The sequence below is a fragment of the Choristoneura fumiferana genome, chromosome 16 (genome assembly GCF_025370935.1).
Source record: "Choristoneura fumiferana chromosome 16, NRCan_CFum_1, whole genome shotgun sequence".
Lineage (NCBI taxonomy): Eukaryota > Metazoa > Arthropoda > Insecta > Lepidoptera > Tortricidae > Choristoneura > Choristoneura fumiferana.
In genome coordinates this window covers 3,966,330-3,982,870 of record NC_133487.1, presented here as the reverse complement: position 1 = coordinate 3,982,870, position 16,541 = coordinate 3,966,330, and the positions used below count along the sequence as shown (strand labels likewise).

Below are 16,541 nucleotides of genomic sequence, written 5' to 3'. Positions count from 1 at the left end.
AGGTTACATCGAATTGAGATCGAAAGAGAAAAGTTGATGAGCATCGAACGAAAATTTGAAGATGCTGTATATCGCAATTTTCTTCTTTTCAAGATTTCTGCTGATTCAGATTCCTGCAGTAGTAGTATGATTTTAAATAGATGGTTGTTAGTCTGAATGACCTCTCGAATGACCAAGTTGAACGATGAATACTGATTTTGGTTAGATAATGGTAAATTTACCACGAGCTTTGCGGTGAAGGAAAACATCGTGAGGAAACCTGCACTAACCTGCGAAGCAATTCAATGGTGCGTGTAAAGTTCCCGATCCGCACTGGGCCCGCGTGGGAACTATGGCCCAAGCCCTCATGTTCTCAGAGGAGGCCTGTTCCCAGCAGTGGGACGTATATAGGCTGGGATGGATGGAATGGTTAGTTTGAGTGATCTCTCGAATTACCAAATTGAATGATGAATACAGATTTTGAATGATAATTGGTGCACCTGGATTTCCTCCAATTATATGTATACTACTACTAACATGACTCTGGTAGAAGTGTCGAAGGTCATAATATAATACACTTTTTTGTTAAAAATATAATTTTTAGTAAGTACCTACAACTACTTGCATTTTCATCCAAATTACATTTCGGTACCAAATTTCAAGTCGATGCCATCAACCGTTGAGGAGTTCCGTCCTGCGGAGACGATCCTGGCTAAATCACCAAGATGTCACCACTAGATTATTCTATTTTAGTCAGATTTAAATAAGTAGGTATGCCAAATTTCAAGTCAATCCGACCGCTGGAAGTGGGTCAAATTTAATTTGCAAGATTTGACCCGCACATACTTCATACAAACATACATGGTTCGCTGACAATTTTTACGCAGATTATTGATTGGCAGAAAACGTTTCGCCGAGTAACGGTACGCCGATGAATGAATGAACTCAATCTTTAATAGACTATTCATTTGGCTTATAAGTCAGTAAGCCGAACAACTATTAACAGAAATTCATTTAGCCTATTATTAATCACTACACATTTTGAAAGCTTTCGAATTTGTGTTTATTTTAAATTGAAGTCAAAGCAAACCAAGTCGCGACGCTAGCAGATCGGTTCTGGCACTCACCGGCTGCTCCCGCGGCACGCTTGCTTCGCTCGCTCGGCTCGTGCGTTCTTGGTCACAATTCTACTCCTTTCTCGCTGATGCTCGTCATCGCACCTAACTACATTTTGCTGCCATGTGATAACTCTGCTTATCGTGTTTCGGCGAACAGGTTGTTTGGTTAACTGAAACAATTGCGAAATAAACAATCGACTAAACGTAAATCTGCCTATCGCTATTCTGGCGAAACGAATAATAAGCGTAACGAAATTATACCAAACGTTGCTCGGCCAAAATAAAAATCGGCCAATAGTTATTTGCGAGACGAAAATCTGCGTAATTAAAATCGGCAAAACGACAGGTCATAATTTTGATTATAATTAAAATAGTTACACAGAATTGCGTGTTGCCCTAGTGTTTTAGTTTATTCGAATTCACGTGCGAAATTACATTTGAATCTTGCCGAGTTCTTTATTGTGAAGTTAAACATCGTGAAGAAACCAGCACAAATCTGCGAAGAAAATCAATGTTGCAAAGTTCTCAATTTGCACAGGCCCGCGTGGCAACTTCGGCCCAAGATCTCTCATTCTGATAGGAGGCCTGTGCCCAACAGTCCAGGATAACAAATAAAACTGTGTAGGAAAAATATGCTAGTAATTATGGATGTAGGATAAACAGTTAGTTCTGAACTAACTTGGGGTATATTTCTATCAATTTTGTTACCAAGTTTATTCAAGCCGGACCCCACAACTTATATACCCAATAATTACTCGTATATTGATTCCATAGATATTCCCGGCTGGCTGACATTCGCTTGTCGGATGCCCTCCGTCCAAGGTTGCTGCTACGGTGACGTAGCGTAGATACTCCCGATCGATATGGCAAGTTTCCGACATTTTCCTTGTGCTCATTGTCAACTGATACCTATACTATGCCTGGTATGTTGAATACAAAAATAAATATGGCGACCATAAATCATCTTGTAGGTACCAACTAAAATGAAACCGCAACTAATAACACATAGGTACTATCTATTGTGACTTGTTTTGTGTAAATATAGATTTATTTTCTTTATCTCTTTCTTAAAAGTGCATTCGATTAATATATAGACATTTTAAGAAACAAACGAATTTCTTTCACAAATCAAAAACAATGGTTTTGCACTTTGTTATCACTCAAGTAATTATCGCGGTCAATTGATTAATCATAACCCACAATACTTAATAAAACAAAATCACCACCACATACATGATGCTACCGTGAGTCTAACAACTGGTAGCATGGTGTACGGTTGTGTCACTCTGAAGATGAGCTCTGATTGAGTTCGAAACGCGTCAGTGTAGTGTGGTGGTGGTGATAGATGGGTTTGTGTGATTTGTGTGTGTTCTTACAGTGTGGAGGTGGAGGAACTGCATGAACACGCATATTTTGCATAAGCTTAGCTATCGTAAGGTCGCGGGTGAGCAAGGAAATTCTTTTAGTTCAGTAAAATTATTTACGTTATCTTATCTCGTACCACGTGGAAACGTTGACGCCAGCCAATGGGAACGCGTTTCAACGTCGAATTATAACGTAAGCGGTGCCGAGCCGACTCCGCATTTGGAAACACAAAGAGGTTATGAACACACGCGTTTTTAAACGCGAAATTGCGCGGAATTTTTGTTTTGAAATTATGTGTTGATTTAAATAAACAGTGATATCAAGTTAATATGGCGCCTGTGGATCTGCTGAAAGTAAATTCGGAGGAACTGGCGAAGTTTTTGGACTCCTTTGATTATGTTATGTCGGATTGTGATGGTGAGTTATGAATTTTATTAATGAATCGACGCGTATGTCGCTGCTTATAAACAAAAGGGCCATAAGTCAAAATTTTCCAAAATCAATTTTAGTTAAAAAATGTGTCCAAAATCAGCCTTATTTTTATATGTCACGAAGACACCCGTTAAAATCGGCCTATTAACGTGAAATATACGCATGCGCCCCTTTGGCATTTTGACGCGTTGATGGCTAAGTTCAGGGCAAAGGGGCCATATTTTTAGTTGCAATTCGTTTCTGGAAAAGTTTCCAACTTTGTGAGCGAATTTTATGGGCAACAGGGCCACATTTGGGAACACGTCCGTTTCGCTTATGATAAACTGAACATTTATTATAAAACTTTAGGATAAAACTGACACATTTTGGGGAGTGTTCGTTTCACTTATAAAAACAAAAAAATACACAATTATTTATAGGACAAAACTGCCACATTTTGAATAACGCCCGTATAGGAAAAAAAAACGCCTTATACTCGTATATTATTATTGTTTTATACTAAAGAGTTTTTTTATATGAAATGTCTCTTTTGCTCAAAATAAATGCTTGCTTTGCTTGTGATTTTTTCTTTTAAGTCAAAAGGTTTTGATACATACTTTGCTTTATGATAATTGTATAACCAATAATGTTGCGCCATAACATAAGAAATACCCACATAATATCACGGGACAATTCACGGGGCAATAATAAAAATATGCTTCAAAATTCACACAAAATTATAGGTACCTAACACAATAACTAAGCTTACTATAAAATTATAATAACCTTATATATATATAAGGTAAGGTTTTAAAGGTATAGTAATTATACCTTTAAAATAAATTTTGTTTATAGGTTGGTTTCTAAGTAATTAACAATTTTGAGTTGTGGCCCTTTTGTTTTAAAGCAGCGATGTGTACGCGCATAGATACATTCGTGAATCTGTTGCATTGAATGAAAGTAGACAGCGTGGCGCTGTACAAATTGCCTTTTTGTTTAGTCTTTTGTTTTTTAGAAATTCAACTGTCTTTTTAACGCCCACCGCAAAAAGAGTGGTGTTATAAGTTTGACCGCTATGTGTGCCTGTGTGTCTATCTGTGGTACAGTCACCAGCACCATCTATCTATCTATCTGACACAACAAGCGTGCAAAAATATCTGTTACGACTCTATTTCTAGGGCCGGAAGGACGTGTCAGATATTTTTGCACGCTCCGCTGTGTCAGATATTAATACTGGTGACTGTACCATAGCTCTTAAACGGGTGAACCGATTTGAATGAGGTTTTTTTTATTTGAAACCAGCTTTTCTAGCAATGGTTCTTAAACATGTTTCATCAAAATAGGTTTAGCCGTTTTTGAGATATTGTACTTTGAAGAGACAAAGTTGGGTGTTTTCCAACTCTTTGTTGATTAGGTTATTACCATGGAAATTTTTAGTTGTTTACGTATTTTATATAGTTTCCCGTAATTTTTGGCGAGGTGCCTACACTCACAATGTGTAAACTTCCTGCGTTCCGAACTCATAACTAAACAACAATTGACACACTAATGTGAAATAGTCGTATCTAACTAATCTCATTAATGCGAGAGTGCGTGTGTGTGTTTGATACTTTTGAAGCTGCACTTGGCAATGATGGTCTTTCCGAAAGCGCTGGCAGTTTAAAAAATGACGTATAAAAGTGCCCATTGCGGCCTTTTTACTGAATAAATGATTTGATTTTTTGAATTTGGTGATTGATTTCTTTGAAGCTATTTTTGGACAGCCAGCTTTGTTGTGCGAGCAGTGTGCACTGCGGCATTGTCGTGCTCCTTTGCTCAGTTTGCCTCTTCGTTTTTCTTTTATTGATTCTCTAAGCAGATGTAGTAAATTTGTGTAATAATCAGCATTCATTGTAGTTTTTTTTGGCAGGTATTCAATTAGTAAAATCCCATCCGTGTGTTGCCATTAGTTTACCTGCCGATGGACGAACTTTGAACTTCCTGGGTGGCTTCTTTAAATTTCCACTGCAATGACTCCTGTTTACTTTCGGGATCCCATTGCCTAATTCAGGTCTCATTCTAGATATAGGTTAAATTTTTTTGTTATAATTTTTAGTTAAAAAGGGAGACAATAATTTTAATGCTACAACTAGTAGGTGGCAGTGAAAAAAAGAACATTCAGAGTAACTTATTATTATAGACGCAATAGCAATCTTGCTCATCCAGAGATGCTAATAAGTTGGACAGGCACTCTGACTGGGTGCATATTAAAATAAAAAAATATATAAAACGGTTTATTTTTCCGGAAAACGGAATTTTACTAGTTTTTTTAGCAGTGACCAAACTAGGCTGAGCCTGTAACTTGGCCAGCTGCACATTAACACTACATACAAACACACAAACATACAAACACACACACTTTCGCATTTATAATTAGTATGGATGGATGACACTCTTTTAATTATGGTTTTTTGGATGGTGTTTCTAAAATAACTTCTTTGTCAGCAGCTTCACAATATATAATGTAGTATCGAACAAAAAAACTTTATTTTACTTACCCTTAAAGATATATATATATACAGGGTGACCAATCCAAATATAGAGAAGTCAGAAACTATGAGAGATAGCGAAATGTGTTCTCAGAAAACATGGCTTCGATTTTAGATTTAATAAAAATTGCATTTACTCGTAATAAGAACAGATTTCACTATCTCTTATAGATTCTGACTTCTCCCTAATGACCCATTTGGATTGATCATCCAATATATAGAGCTATAAAGATCTAAAACTTTAAAGTTGGACAGAAAAAAATGCAAGCATATTTAATACGTCATACATCAGAAGCACTTTACACACGTAAATGAGTCAATCAACTTTTTATTTTGTCCCGTGATTCAGAAGACATCAGTTAAAACTCTCTCACACACACACATCAATTCACATCACTTTGTTAAAAAAATGTTTGCAATTTATACTATTAGCACGCTTAGATGAGCCATGAAGGAATTGCCTTAAAACAGTAACAACTCCCAACTTTTAGTGGATTTGTACCCCATGAAATAATTCTTTTAATAGGTAACCCAGGAGCCGTTACCATGGCAACAAACCACTAAAAAGTTGATTGACCAAAATATCACTACAGATTCGATTTTTTTTACATTGGCTGTGTTTCTTATACAGGGTGTCCCAGAAGTACCACGTCACACACCAGAGAGGCCAGCTCAAGAGGAACCTAACCAACCTAACATGACCCCAATAAAAGTTGCACGGTTTTCGAGTTATTACCGAAATAAAGATTTTTGGGATACTCCTCTTTATCTTGACATTTTTAGTACCAGCATCGACTTGGAAAGCTTTTAATAACAGTTTTTTATGTGTATCGAATCGTGAATAGTTACTTCAGAAGTGTAGTGTGTTATTTTGTCAGTAACTACCGTAAAAAGCTGAAAAAAAAATAATTAATCTTGATTTAAGTTGTCTCAAAAACATGAATTTCAACTTTAACCGTCTGCCATGAAAAAAAATTACTAGAAACGAAACAAACAAATAACGCCAATAAATTAGACATGTTATGCAGATTCAGAAATGGTATGACACATGTATCTTACTCCAAGAACATTAGACATTATTATCACTTTAGCGAAGCCCTATCGAACCAACTTAAAACTGGAACTCCGAAAGCAGTCCCTGCTAAGTGGTACAAAAATGCTGTGTATAGCGATAGCTCATCTATTATCTGATACAATTATTTTGCCAAATGCACGAAGGTTAAATATTAATATTTGTCTCTCTTTCAAAGCTAGGACCGGATCCTAAAGAACCGGATATAACCTAACCAAAAAAAAGTTGGAAAATCCCTAACTTTGTCACTTCAAAGTTCAATATTTCAAAAGCGGCTGAAACGATTTTGATAGAATATGTCTTAGAACCATCGCTAGAAAACCTGCTTTCAAATAATAAAAAAACGCATTCAAATCGGTTTACGCGTTTAAGAGCTACGGTACCACAGACAGACAGACAGACATAGCGGTCAAACTTATTACACCCTTCTTTATGCGTGGTGGGTGGTTAAAAACAGTTTATCTTTCATTCATTTATTGGAATAAATTTAGTTCACAATAAATGTTTAAATTGTCTCCCATGGACTCTGATGCACAAAAAACATCGTTTAATAAAATTTCGGCTCAATTTTCGTAAACTGACTTCCGATATGGTACGGGCCGCGTCGAATACTCGTTGCCGCAATTCTTCTTCAGAGCGTATTGGTTTCGCGTAAACTTTGTCTTTTAAACATCCCCAATAAAAAAAATCTAGTGGGTTTAGATCCGGGGAACGCGGTGGCCATAAAATTGGTCCCAATCGACCAATCCATCTCTCAGGGAATGTTTCGCTGAGGTGCTCACGGACTAGCCGAGCGTAATGTGCCGAGAAACCATCTTGTTGGTACCACATGGTTCGTGTCAGTGCCAACGGTACATCTTCTAATAAACAGGCAGGTCGTTTTGCAAAAACTGTAAATAGTTTCTACCATTCAGAATAGGAGGCAACTCGACCGGTCCACAATTTGTCCATTAAGAATTCCAGTCCACAAATTAATTTTGAATTGTATTGGGACCGATCTTCTCGTTCTTCATGTGTCTGTGTTGGTTTTCTGTCTGCCAGCTATGGACGTTGTGTAAATTGAAATATCCATCCCTTTTGCAAGCCGATTCTTCAGTCCACAATATTTCATTGAAATAAATCGGGTTTTAGAATATTTTTAATAGGCTTACTTTTGGCCTCAATCTTGCCTGATGGAAGGCGAAGATGAGGCCTAAGATGGTACACGTTGTCTAGAAGGTGTCTGTTCACTTTGACCTTAAAGATGTCCAGATTATAGCGTTAACCAAATAATATTATCTAACGTTTTAAACTTTCGTGATTTTCATTCATATTCATAATACCACCAACGGGACTTATCACGTTAACACACACGAGTAATATTTACCTCGACGTTTCGGCAACATTACAGTGGCCGTGGTCACGAGTAGACTGAAGTGTGGGGTGTCAAGTCTGCTAGCAGCGCGAGTCCTTCGAACTACCCTGTATTTTTGCAGTGTGGAGAAGGAGGAACTGAATGAACACACATTTCTAGTATAAACGTAGCTATCATAAGGTCGCGGGTGAGCAAAGTAGGTAATTTTTCAGTTCATTATAGTGTTGCCCAAATGCAAGAACAAGACGAGACTTAGCCAGTCTTGGTCTTGGTCTTGCGCCAATACACCTGGTCTTGGTCTTGGTCTTGGTCTTGCGCTCCCAGTCTTGGTCTTGGTCTTGGTCTTGCAGCAAGAGTCTTGCAAGTCTTGCAATTACCTATTAGTCTTTTACTATTTATTAAAGTTTACTTTAAATCTTAGAAAAACGTATTAGAATTGGAACATTGTGAGCTTGAATTAACATAGCCATAGTAAAGATCAAGCAGATTAATAAATAACTGAAGATTTGATAAGAAATTCGAAAAATCAACTGACCTATATGTCGTTTTCCATGGAAGTAACTGTTTCTTAATAAACATTTATGATTTATACATGTACTTCCGAAAAGCGGCAAATTTCTTTGAGAAGTAAGTACAAAACCTTTGATGCCGCATTATCAAAGTGCCGATGGTTAAAACATAACTATGCATGCACTCAGTTTGATTTTAATAGATATTTTTTTATTCGCTATGTTTATGGTATTAGTCGTAATGCGCATAGGTCCAGTTCTTCATATTCTTTGATACAGTTTTTTGCGTCTCATAGAATTCCTAAGCGTACCTACCTATACACCGAACTGTTACACCTAACTACTCAGTGAAATAGCGCTAAGTCCTAGCTGCAAGACGCAAGAGTCTTGCAGGCTATGTCTTGTTCTTGCTCAAGTCTTGCACGGTCAGTCTTGGTCTTGGTCTTGCTAAAAATACGCGGTCTTGTTCTTGGTCTTGGTCTTGCAAAAACGCAAGAACAAGACCAAGACTGCAAGACCAAGACTGAATTTGGGCAACACTAGTTCATTAATATGAACCTCGGCAAAGTAACGCCTGATTCAATAAATTAGTAGGTAATGTAACATGTTTTTACTTAACAGTGACGGCTTGCGGCATCAGCAAAGTGATAAGAATGCCTAATGTTATTTAAGTAAGATACATGTGTCATACCATTTCTGAATCTGCATAACATGTCTAATTTATTGGCGTTATTTGTTGTTTTGTTTCTAGTAATTTTTTTCCATGGCAGATGGTTAAAGTTGAAATTCTTATTTTTGAGACAACTTAAATCAAGATTAATAAAGTTTTTTTCAGCATTTTACGGTAGTTACTGACAAAATAACACACTGCACTTCTGAAGTAACTATTCACAATTCGATACACATAAAAAACTGTTATCAAGAGCTTTCCAAGTCGATGCTGGTACTAAAAATGTCAAGACAAAGGGGAGTATCCCCAAATATCTTTATTTCGGTAATAACTCGAAAACCGTGCAACTTTTACTGGGGTCATGTTAGGTTGGTTAGGTTCCTCTTGAGCTGGCCTACCTCTGGTGTCACTGTGACGTGGTACTTCTGGGACACCCTGTATAAGTATTCAAAATAGGAGTTGTCAAATACTCTATTATTATGGTCATTGGGAGGAGTACGTATAAATAGTCGCGTGTAGGTTAATAATTATTCAGAACAGGGTAGAAAATTATGCTTACAAAATTATAAATCTGGCGTAATATCTAACTCTTTAAAACAGCTTGTATTTCAAAGTTAGTATTGTACCTACAATAAATCAGACTTTTTATAAGTACACTACTACTTATACCTATCCAAAAACATTTAAAAATTGATCTTGCACTGACCGTTGTCAATTTTAATTTAGTTAATGGCTTTTATAATAACTTGTGCTACCTACTCTATAAAAGAGCATACAGCAGAAACAATTGCAACTGCAGCTACACAAGACAATAACTTACCTCACAAATCAGACTTATCCAATCTGAAGGTTTTTATCTTGCTATGAGAATAAGATAAATAAATAAGATGATACTGTATGATGTATCTAATATTCAGAGTAAATTTCCGCCTCTTAAGTAGCCCTTTATTAGCAAGGTTGTATACTTAGGGCCTGAAAATCTCTTTTGTGCAGTCTTAATATTACCTGGAACTGTATCTTTTGTAAAGCTTAATAATTCTGGTTAAAGGCTGATTTAGAGCTACATTCAGCTTGTGTCATTTTAACCATCACAACTGTTGATAAACAAAAAGTTCATATATTTTATCTTTATTATTCGGATATGAATAGTATTTTTTTTAATATTATTGAAACTTATTTGTATTTACAGGTGTCTTATGGGCATCTGAGCCGCTAGCAGGAAAGGGGATTTTTTGAAATTTATGAAACAAATCGGGAAGCAAGTCCATTTTCTTTCCAACAACAGTGTAAGATCTGATGAAAATTATAACATGTTCTTCAAAAACGCTGGTATAGAAGATGGAATTGTAAGTATATATGAAATAAATCGATTTAAATGGTGATTTTTAGGGTTCTGTACCTCAAAAGGAAAAAACGGAACCCTTATATAATCACTTTTTGACCGTCTGTCTGTCTGTCAAGACCCTTTTTCTCGGGAACGCGTTATCAACCTGAAATTTAAATATAATAAATAGGTACTGGATCTACTGTCCCTTGGAGCTGTGAAAAAATCAAACTTCTAAGCCAACGCAATCAAAAGATGCAGCGGTTTATGCTGCAAATTTCCGCAAATTTTGGAATCTCGCAAGGGAATCAAAACCTACAGGGTACTTCCCGTGAGCTCAGAATCTTGATATTTGGTATGAAGGTAGCTATTATAACAAAACCAACTAGAAAAGTCTCAAAATCTTGATTTTTTATGTCTGTCTGTAAATATCATCACCAATAAAATCTGACCCCACACTTCGTACATTTTGCTTAAGAGTAAGGCTCTGCATACACTGGATGTATTAAATTACTCGGAAAAAACCGAGAAATATCTTCAAGACACCCGACGATTCCCGTTTACTTAAATACCTATAAATGAGTTTAAATGTACAGCAGTCCGATGTTTGACAACTGATTATAGTTTCACAGTCGGTGTAGTAGGTGTGGATAATGTCGTTGATTGTACATAGAGTAACACTTTATTTTAACTTACATTGTAATATATTATGTAAAACTGTTTATTATCCCTAAAATAAATAAATAAATAAATATAAATGTGTACGGAACCCTCGGTGCGCCAGTCCGACTCGCACCTTGCCCGGTTTTTTTAGGGTTGTGTACCATCAACAGGAGAGGCCTTTTCAGTCAATATGAAATATAGAAATAGAGACAATAGGCTGTTATTATAATAATAACATTTTTTTTTCAGGAAAATCTCACAACACCATCAAAAGCTATAGCGGAGTATCTAAAAGCTATAAATTTTGACAAGCATGTCTATTGCGTTACTTGTCAGGAGACTATAAAAACATTGGAGGCTAATGGATTTAAATGCAAATATGGAGTACGTATATTTTTTAGTCCAAATTACGTTTAAAATGTACCATGAGCTTTACGATAAAGCACATACACCTGCAAAGAAATTAAATGGTGTGAATGTGTGTGGTGAAGTTCCCAATTTTGGGTATTATTGGGCACGAGTGGGTACTATGACCCAATTTAAGTCCTCTCATTCTGCGGGCCTGTACTCACCATACAGTGGGACGTGGCCAAGATGAGATGATGCTATTAGTCATGGTGATTTTGAAGGGGATGCAGTGAAATGTGAGTAATTTTGAGCCACTGAAGCAATTCAGTCTTTAGGATTAAAAAGATCTTATTTAGTAACTCAACAATATAACTAAACAGTACTGTCTGTGCAGCACTTGATATAGACATTTTCATAGTAGGATGACTTAATTGAATGGTTTCCTTAGCTGAATTCATTTGATGACAGTTTATATATGATAATAGCAACCATAGCAATGTTTTCTTTGTCACCCTTTGTCACCATCAAAGAGATGTGACTTGACTTAAACAAGATCTTGCTTGTAAGTACTCGTACTTGTGCTTAGCAAAGACATACAATTATCATCATTTATTATTTTGTGTCAGTGGTCATTCTATAGTTTATGTTATATCTAAACTATAAAAAATACATTTTCTTCGTCAATTTATATAAGTTTATTATTTCAGCCAGACGTAGGTTACGACAGTTTCGCCAAATACGGGGAGTATTTGGTGGATGACCCTGAAATTGGTGCAGTGGTGTTTGACAGCGACTACAAAGTGAACATGCCCAAGATGTACAAAGCACAGGCTTATTTGAGAAGGCCTGAAGTGCTCTTTATTAACGGGCCGACAGACAAGTACGTACCTTTCGGGGATGGATTGGCTTTAGGTGAGGTATTGTTTTGTACGTAGTTTTTTAATGGTGTTTTTGGAGTATTTGCAAGTTTTAACCGAATTCAGGTGCGCGACATTATTTGGCCGTTTATTCTGTATGATTTCCGTGGGCACGCTGTTGATTTAGTAGATTCTGTTACAGTTTCCAAATTGCATAGTAAAAATACAGGACGTCTTAAAAAAAACGAAAAATGTCGTCAAATTCTACAGCCCATTCATAAAAAAATGTGACCACAGAAATGAGGTGGTTGAAACACTCGAATAACCTGGTAACTTTAGGGCTATTGATGAAAAGATGACTATTCAGACTTGGCTTACCATTCCATGTTTTTGATTTTGTTGCCAAAGTATTCTGTCAATGCAGTAATAATCCACGGTAATGAAAGCGGTTGAAACTTCTAAATATTTTTCAGCTTTTTTTAACAACAATTTAAGTCATATCTAACAACGTAACGTTTTCCTTACTCCTTCCCTGAGTTTTGTTTTTTTTTTCATATTTTTATTTTGTAATGGCACTTTCATTTTGCATTTTCCAAAATGATTTTCAGGTGCACACCAGGTCTCAATGAGGAATTAGAAAATTAAGGTCGCACGAACTCTTTGTTGAAATTCCGAAAACGGTTGCCACATAATTTCTTCAGGTTTGGTTGACGAATTTTTTTTAAGTATAACCAATTCACCATTTCTTGTTGCCAATAAAAGAAAAAGATAGTAATTAATTTTAAGATAAAAAGAAATCAACCGAATTGATAAGCTCCTCCTTTTTTTGAAGTCGATTAAAAGAAAACTTCTGTTTTATTACACATGATTAAACAAAGTCCATGATTATTGTTCAATTCAAGCTTTTTTTGCTTACTGTAATTTTCATAAGTACTTTATGCTAAATTTCAGCTTAATTGAATACCTATCAAAATAGGTCTAAAAATGGGTTGTACCTACGTTGTTTCGCAGACAACATTTTAATAGAATTTCGTTTAAAAGATATTTTTTCTCATATTTTTGTTTCATAGAATAATCAATATATGGAACACTTACTTTGAAGAATTTTTTTTTATTGTACTATTTTGTTGGCATCTATATCCGTGCAAAATTACAGCTTTTTATCATTGATAGTCCCTGAGGAAAGCCGCGTACGGACAGACAGACAGACAGACATAGCGAAACTATAAGGGTTCTCTTTTTTCCATTTTGGCTCCGGAACCCTAAAAAGGAGATTTTAATAAAAATAATTGAGGCTTTAGGAAGGCTTTCAAATTAATAAGGCGTATGCAGGCATTGCAGCCAACCATTGTAAGAAACATGCACGACGCGCTACGCTACGTCCAACCCAACACGCTAACGAGGACAAGTGGGTTCAAGTGGTTTTAACTATTTATTCGAGATAAACAAAACACTAAAAACACATTGAATCAAGGCTACAACACAGCAAAGTCGAAACCTACTCTAGTACCGACTTTTTGGTCCGATTAAGTCGTATAATAATAATTAAGAACATACAAAATGCTCTGAATTACACACTACACCAAACACAATTAATTTTTAGGGTTCCGTACCCAAATGGTGCCAACGGAACCCTATTACTGAGACTCAGCTGTCTGTCTGTCTGACCGTCTGTCACAGTCACAGGGCTCTATCTCTTGAGCCGTAATATGTAGACACTTGTGTAAAATTCGGTGCCCGAAATGAGAGATCGGTTGGTTTTTTGGCTCCGAAGCCGATTGCAATGGAACAGTGACAAACAAACTTAAAAACCTTATTTTTATTGATGTGCGATACTAGCGCCACCACATTTTGTGTTTTATTTTGTAACTAATGAGGTTTATGAATGTCAACGGGCATCGATCATTTTGATTAATTAGCAAGCTACGAGATATAGTCATTACGAGTTCAGCAGGTGAACTATAGATGGCGCTGTATCGAACAACTTGAAATGTTCAAAGATTATGTATTACTATGGCCGTTATAACAACAAATACTTAAAATAAAATAAAATAAATATTTAAGGGGGCTCCCATACAACAAACGTGATTTTTTTGCCGTATTTTGCTTGATATTAATAACGACAACAGGTAGACGCTTGAAATATTCACAGAATATTTAGTTCTGTAATCACTTTAAAATAAAAATTAATTAAATTAAAATAAAATACATATTTAAGGGGGCTCCCATACAACAAACTTGATTTTTTGCGTCGGGGTAAAAAAAGCACATCTTTGCAGATAGTCGTTTTAAACTTAATTTAATTTTTCCAGTGAAATGAAGTCTTAAAAATTGGTTTTCACCAGAATATGTAACAAAAAATCTAGTTTTTAACCGACTTCAAAAAAAGGAGGAGGTTATCAATTCGGTTGTTTTTTTTTTTTTTTATTGTTACTACCTCAGAATTACGTCATTTATATAGAAATACTTCCAATTAGGTCCCATTTAAGCACTAAATCAGGATCAGATGATTGGATCCTAAGGAAATCGAGGGCACTCTTCAAATATCGTAGGGACACCTATGGTAAATTAGGTATATTAAATAGTTACTACTACCTATAAACTTTATAGGTAGTAGTAGTAACTCGTGCATTTGCTCTTGAATATCATCATTTGAAGAAGTGGAACTGATGATTAAGAACACATTTAACCACCGAAGCTACTACTCAATAACAAGTATTTCATGGGTTGAATTTCAATAACATTACCACATTTGTCATGCAATTTATGCTCGTCGTAATGCACGCTTCGGAAAAAGCAATCTTTCGTAAAAGGTAGCAGTTGACATTAAACTATTGTATCTTGGCTTATTTACACTAAAAAGCGTGAAAAAAAAATTATAACAAAAAAGTGAACAGACTACAAGAAACCATGAAAATAATTTTCCACCAGTTTGAAGTCGGTGCCTCAGTACGAGCCAGCAGGAGTGATAGAAGCGCAATATATAGTACGAGTATGTGTGTGAGGTAGACGACTATAACCCACTCCTGCTGGCTCATGCTGAGACATCACCGACTTCAAACTGGTAGAAAAATATTTTCATGGTTCAATTTTTTGTTATCACATTTTTAATGGCATATCTAACTCATTTCTCGAAATAACCTAACAAACAAAAAGTCGGAAAACCCCCGCCTTTGTCACTTCAAAGTTCAATATCTCAAAAACGGCTGAACCGATTTTGTTAAAACATCATCGCTAGAAAACCTGCTTTCTAATAAAAAAACCGCATTCAAATCGGTCCATCCATTTAAGAGCTACGGTGCCACAGACAGACAGACACACATAAGGGTCAAACTTATAACACCCCTCTTTTGCGTCGGGGGTTAAGAATGGGGTTGATCTCTTTTTGCATAACTATCAACTTGGATTTTTTGCGCAGGAGTGGCAGTGTTTGCAGAAATAGTGGCTGAATATACTGGCCGAACACCCATTGGTTTGGGCAAGCCATCGAAACTGTACGGCGAATTTGCGATGAAACGGGCAGGAGTCACGGATGCCAGCAGGGTCTTGTTCATAGGAGATATGTGAGTAAATAAAAAGAATGTGATAATATATACAGGGTGCTATGATCCGTCGTGGAGAGTGACATGGAATCCGTATAATGTGAACAAATGGCTTACTTAACTTGGCCGGTTCTAGGGATGATAGTGTTCATTTAACATCAGGTGATGATGTATTCGTTTCTTTCCAATGTCATATATGAGACAAAACACTTCTACTTTTAAATATTTTATCTTTATCTCTTGTTACAGGATTGAACAAGACGTCGCTCTGGGCAAAAACGTAGGATTCCAAACATTGTTAGTTCTCACGCATTTTACGGAAGAAAAAATGCTTGCGCACATGATTCAGCCAGATTATTACGCACCTTGTTTAGGCAGTTTAATTCAAATTTTAAATAAACATGGAAATAAGTAATACTTAATTTATTGAATTTGCAGTCCTAGAAAAGAATGACAACATTATTACCTTTTATTTAGCTGTTTAGTGGCGAAGGAACAGATTGATAAAGTTGTAATACAAGGTAATACTAATACGATTGGATGTTATTAAAGATTCTATGGAAATAAATTTTTCTAGTTTACAAGCTGTTACTTTATTAAAACGCACAATTTTTGGTAACGAACTTCAATTCAAACGGTTTTACAATAATCTGACGATCATGACGGTCCTGACGATGCGTCTGCATCGACCGTAGGTGCATAAGAGGATCTCGACCGATTGATATCGGTTTCATTACAAGGCCCCGGCAGTGGACATCTGTGTCAGAACCTTCCGTATCGTCATCTGAAACACCATAGGAA

At 36.2% G+C, this 16,541-nt stretch overlaps 1 pseudogene; it reads left to right on the top strand.

Moving 5' to 3' along the window:
* The first annotated feature begins 2,669 nt into the window (after positions 1-2,669).
* Positions 2,670-16,539, top strand: LOC141436286 (uncharacterized; annotated as a pseudogene).
* The last annotated feature ends 2 nt before the right edge of the window (positions 16,540-16,541 follow it).